Here is a 5,959-nt window from a genome sequence, read left to right as displayed (position 1 = left end):
GTATGAAAAGCACCTCAAAAGACTAAAGCTCATTTCAAATCAGTGAAGGGACCTGATACAGATAATGGCCCTCTTGTGCTTCTTTTGTTGTGAAATGGGAACATTCTTCACAATCAGACATAAAACAGTCCCGATGGGGCAATTATTTGGAACAGCGAGCATGCAAATGCTCTGCAGGACATACAGTACCTGCCTTACAGAAATCCTACTGCTACAACGCCAGTACATTTAAACTAATCTCATGTACCATTACTTTACCTTACACAGCTCTGAACAATTAGTCCATCAATCAGGACTTTTTTTCACTTGTACTCATATACAGGCATGTGCCAAAAATTTGAATACTGAGGGATGGTCCATTTATTTCAACACTGTAAAAACGCCAACTTTCAAAAAGTCCTCTGAACAAAGATTAATGAGTTAACTGAATTTAAATATTTTCATTTGAAATGCTGACAAATAATAGTTAGTTTGTTCAACAAATATGGTGCTTCAATGTGAAAAACTTAAAATATTTCGTTGAACTAATACAAAATTCTTAGTTTTGCGTTGATGCGTGCCCTTCTTGTTGGCGCATGCGCCTTATAAGCTTCTGGCGCATGCGCAATTTACTTCCATAGCTCACTGCAGGGGGTACCTGTCTCGTGCGCGCGACAAAACGAACCATCTTTCTTTCTGCGGAGCTACGTGTCAATCGTTTTCATAATCGATTGTATATAATTGTATACATGTTTTTTGTGCGATGTGCTACCCATCTGACTGCCCGATCTATTTTACCAGTGTATTAATGATGTGAGAGACTATGATAGAGCGGTTAAGAGCAGGCCAACGACGTTTCTGCTAAATCATAGTAGTGATGGTGAAATGAAGCTTTCTGAACCAGTGAAGCGCTCGACTCAATTGTATCGGAAAAAGGTTTGTTACTCGAAGCTTTCTAAATCAGAGCTCGATGAGGACCTCTTCTGGTGAAAGTGTGGGAAAGCACTGTGTTGCCATAATGTCAAATGTTCACAACTGACCAACTCATTCATGTAGTAATACAAAAACAGCAATATAAACAAATTACTCAATTACTGTAGTTTTTACACAAGATATATTACATTACACAACTGATGATTGTAGTAAAATCCAAGGTATTCAAAAGTTTATCACAATACAATTAGTCCCGCTCCAAGCAGGGATCGAACCAGTGATATCTCATTGGGAGGCGAGTGCTCTAAGAGGACGCTATATGAACGATGCTTCAGGATTGCATTCACCAGATCTTCTCTGTCAAACACAATACTACGATATGCAGTGGTTTTCTTTAAAGATAGTCATAAAAAATACGCTAATACACTTTAGAATTGTTCAAAACCTTTTTACTAAAAAATACTATTGTAGTTTAGTTTAATTATTGGTGTTTGGGACTGGTGCAGTGCTTTGAAACAAATGTATGTAATAGACGCCAATTCTCTAGCTATACACTTTACTATGAGGGTGTTTAAACCTTTGAATCAAAATTCGAAGCAGTCACGTGGGTAAAGGCGAAAATGAAGCTTCGGACGTCACTGATCACGTGATGATGGCAAAACGAATCAAGCTCCGGTACACTGCTTCGCTGCGAGATGTATCGTTTTTTTGATACATGCTTCGAAGCCTCGGCGCACAACGTCACATCACTAAATCATAGGTATGTATGTCTTTTTTGTTGTCATCTAACGTTATATTATTTGATATTTTGGCTTTGATGTGCGCGTGTATCCTAATACGGAACTATTTGTTATAATTTAGCCGTGAGTTACTTGTTTCGTGCACTTGGTTTTGGCTATTTACATCAATAAAAGTTTTGAGTGAATGTATTTGAAACAAATAGCGATTTCAATTGAGTCATTTGCTTTAATAACTCACGATTAATACAATGAGTATCATATAACATACCAGATCAGGTATCCAAGTCAAATTTCCTTGCTAAAACGAATATAACATTATGTCCTGTTTATCTAGATTGCTGTCAGCATTGCGCACATCATAACCTTTTTTCCCTTCGAACCAGAGCCAGTGGAACAAACGGTGACGTGTTTAACTGTGTAATTTGTGTGAAAATCGTGTGACTTTCATGTAATTCATTGCTTGATTTGCTTGTATATTAGTTAGCTCGACTAAATGTCTATCATATTCAGACCAACTTGCTTTAACAGTCAGCTAGCTTTTATTTACATAAAAAATATAAAGGGCTAAATATATATTTTTCTTTCTTTTTGCTCAAAAGGACTGAAATTATGAAACAATGACATAATTCAATGCAAGATTTCCTTGAGGAGGTGAGACTTGCTATCATCAGTGAAATTTGACGGTCATTCACCAGCAGATGCAAGAAACCTTTTCTCTTTGCCCAAAAGAAGTTGTTGAGATTTAGCCAGGAAGAAATTAGAGAGAGATAACCTGGACTTTAAGGAAGAGGTAAGTCACTATATTGCAATTGCTTTGGTTTCATTCAAGGTAGTAATGATAATGCTAAAAATAACAAACAACATTATTATTATAGGTAATTCAAAATACATCTGTATTCAGCATTTGAACATTTAAATATTTACATTTACAAATATATATATATATATAATGTGTAAATATTAATATGTATGTTTTTTTTTATATATTGTAGATCTGCAAAGAGTTTTCTCAGATCTGTAATGTAGATCTCCTGAGACAGTTAATCGAGTGACTTGATAAATATACAGCACCTCTCCTGAAACTCTACAGAAAAAGAAGGGATTCAATGGGTCCAGAGATGGATACAACTTTAAACAAGATGGATGAGCAGGTACTCATTAAGATTTTTTTTTTCTTATACACCCGTCTGATGTTTTTAACATGTGCAACATATTTTGTCCTGTCAAACACAAAAGCATGAATTTCATGCTCAGGTAATACAGTCTAATAAAACGTAATTGCAACAATTTAATTGTTCAGCCCTTTTGCATTAATTTTAATTGTGTCAAGTTGTGTTTTGATTGTGAGATGGAAGTAAGATAAATAACAGATGTTTCACTTGTTTTGAGTGACCATTTCAAATGAATACATTCAAAGAGGAAAATAGAAAATAATAGCTGTAGTTTTTAACTCAAAGTAATTGTCACATGAAACTAAACATTTTTCTAAATTTGCCAACACAACCATTATCAAATTCCATTGTATGGAAACCACAAAATTCTTTTTTAAAAATAAAGCCATGTGTTTTTTCAACAGCGTGAATAAAATACTATGCTCATTTAAATGTACTAAGTACATTTTTACTTACAAAACAATAAGATTGTAAAACACCCTTTGTAAATGACTTTCCTTTAGGTCACTGATATTGTCACCGATCGAGAAAGAGCAGCTCTTGAGGGATTGCCAATTTTTCTTCGTAAAAATTCTGCTTGCTTTCTCAAGATATGTCTGGTAAGTTACCCATTTTCATACCCTATTCTACGTTTATTAGTCTGCTTGGTAACACTTATAATAGCTGCACGCTATAAATAATTTATTTAGTATTAGCGAATAGTTAATTTATTTTCTGTTAAGCATAACTCTACATGAAGTGCTCAATGATTGTATTTTTTTAACTTTAATGATTCATTTGTATTACTAATTTAAGTATTGCATTATTTACAAACCAGTTATTTAAGAATACTTGGTGTTTTTAAGATCATTCAGAATGCTTAAGTACACGATTAATAAACTATTCAAATTAACATTTAAATATCCTAATATTAAGGTATGTAATAATAGTTACTTTGTATGTTAGTATATGCTTTATGAGCTTAACTTCATCCAGTTGTGACCTAATCTAAAGTGAGGACTATTTATGCTTTATAAATCCCTTATGAATGACAATTAAAGGCTCAGTTATATTCTAAACAGGACAATAAACAACTTTCACAATTGAAACTGTATCAAATAAAAGTAAATCTTTGCAATTTTATGTAAAATAAAAGTTTAAAAAATTGCTAAATATTAAAATGTTGTCAATATTTTGTTCAATTATTATATATTATAGACTATTCAAAGTGTTACTGTTTGTATGTACGAAAGTATTACATGTTTTTATTTTCTTTGCATAATAGTAATAACATTAATAAGTAGTAATTAATATTACACATCAATTAATTTTCCCATTACTTAATCTCCTATAAGGACACGGACCCTGAAGACCACAGCGCCAGAGATTAAAGGATTGGAATCTTGACTGTGGTGGAAGATGATAATGGCACTTCTGCATCCCTGCAATATGTGATGAACCTCGCTAAAATCTTGGAGGAGGCCATAGTACTTCAGGATATCACACATCTGCCTGCAGCCTTCGCTTACTTGTTCAGCCTCTTGTATAGACTGAATATGGAACACCCAAAAGAACTCAAATATACTTTTTAAGTGATTCAGCATGTTTTATGGAGGTTGGTGGCACATGATCTGCGAGAGTTCAGTTCATTCATTCATTCATTTTCTTTTCGGCTTAGTCCCTTTATTAATCTGGGGTCGCCACAGCGCAATGAACTTGTTTTACGCAGCGGATGCCCTTCCGGCTGCAACCCATCTCTGGAAAACATCCATACACACTCATTCACACATACACTATGGACAATTTTAGCCTACCCAATTCACCTGTGCCACACGTCTTTGGACTGTGGGGGAAACCAGAGAACCCAAAGGAAACCCACGTGAACGCAGGGAGAACATTCAAACTCCACACAGTAATGGCAACTGACCCAGCTGAGACTCGAACCAGCGACCTTGGTGGGAGGCGAAAGCACTTCCTACTGTGCCACTGTATGAATGTTTTGAGGTCTGTTTTTGGACTTGATGTACTTTGTTGACAAAAGTGCAGTACACTTTAAAGACTGTATGAATGGAGTGGCTTTTAGGGTTTACTCTGATTAGATGATTGTATATTCACCTGGTTTGAGTGTTTGGACACACTAATAGCTTGGTTTTAGTAAGGTTGCCAGTTATTTTATGTTGAGGCAGTGTACAATCTTTTCAAATCTGGAAACATTCAGTACTAGTTGTGTACAAACTAGCCCAATGCTGAACACGGCTAATGTCAAATGCTGATTTTGTATGCAAATGTTTTGGATTGTGATTTGAACACAGTTAAAAATAAAAAAGTGAATTGACTATTCTTGTGTATTTAATTTGAATCCTAAAAATGAATAGTAAATGCATAATGAATCAGTTTGTTTTATTTTGTTCAGTAAACTAAAAATATCTTGTTGGGTAAACATGATCATTTTTTTCAGTAAACAAAAGATCTTGTTGAATAAACGTGAACATTTTTGTTCAGCAAACAAAAGATCTTGTTGAGTAAACATGATCATTTTTGTTCAGTAAACAAAAGATCTTGTTGAATAAATGTGAACATTTTTGTTCAGCAAACAAAAGATCTTGTTGAGTAAACATGATCATTTTTGTTCAGTAAACAAAAGATCTTGTTGAATAAACGTGAAAATTTTTGTTCAGCAAACAAAAGATCTTGTTGGGTAAACATGATCATTTTTGTTCAGTAAACAAAAGATCTTGTTGAATAAACGTGAAAATTTTTTTTCAGCAAACAAAAGATCTTGTTGAGTAAACATGATCATTTTTGTTCAGTAAACAAAAGATCTTGTTGAATAAACGTGAACATTTTTGTTCAGCAAACAAAAGATCTTGTTGAGTAAACATGATCATTTTTGTTCAGTAAACAAAAGATCTTGTTGAATAAATGTGAACATTTTTGTTCAGCAAACAAAAGATCTTGTTGAGTAAACATGATCATTTTTGTTCAGTAAACAAAAGATCTTGTTGAATAAACGTGAAAATTTTTGTTCAGCAAACAAAAGATCTTGTTGAGTAAACATGATAATATTTGTTCAGCAAACAAAAATATGTTGTTGGTTAAACAAGGAATTCAACAAAATATTTTAAGTCGACTTAGTTAACTCAAAAAGCTGTGTGT

The 5,959-nt window shown here is 33.7% G+C and overlaps 1 long non-coding RNA gene across 1 annotated transcript; it reads left to right on the top strand.

The window, feature by feature from the left end:
* Positions 1–1,625: 1,625 nt before the first annotated feature.
* LOC108180226 (uncharacterized) lies at positions 1,626–5,139 on the top strand. Its single transcript, XR_002457560.3, has 5 exons — positions 1,626–1,672; positions 2,252–2,442; positions 2,645–2,803; positions 3,328–3,423; positions 4,159–5,139. It is a non-coding gene; the product is annotated as an uncharacterized lncRNA (long non-coding RNA).
* Positions 5,140–5,959: the final 820 nt, after the last annotated feature.

The sequence above is a fragment of the Danio rerio genome, chromosome 20 (genome assembly GCF_049306965.1).
Source record: "Danio rerio strain Tuebingen ecotype United States chromosome 20, GRCz12tu, whole genome shotgun sequence".
NCBI classification, from domain to species: domain Eukaryota; kingdom Metazoa; phylum Chordata; class Actinopteri; order Cypriniformes; family Danionidae; genus Danio; species Danio rerio.
Note: the sequence above shows the minus strand (reverse complement) of the source record. Positions and strands in the feature narration are given on the sequence as shown.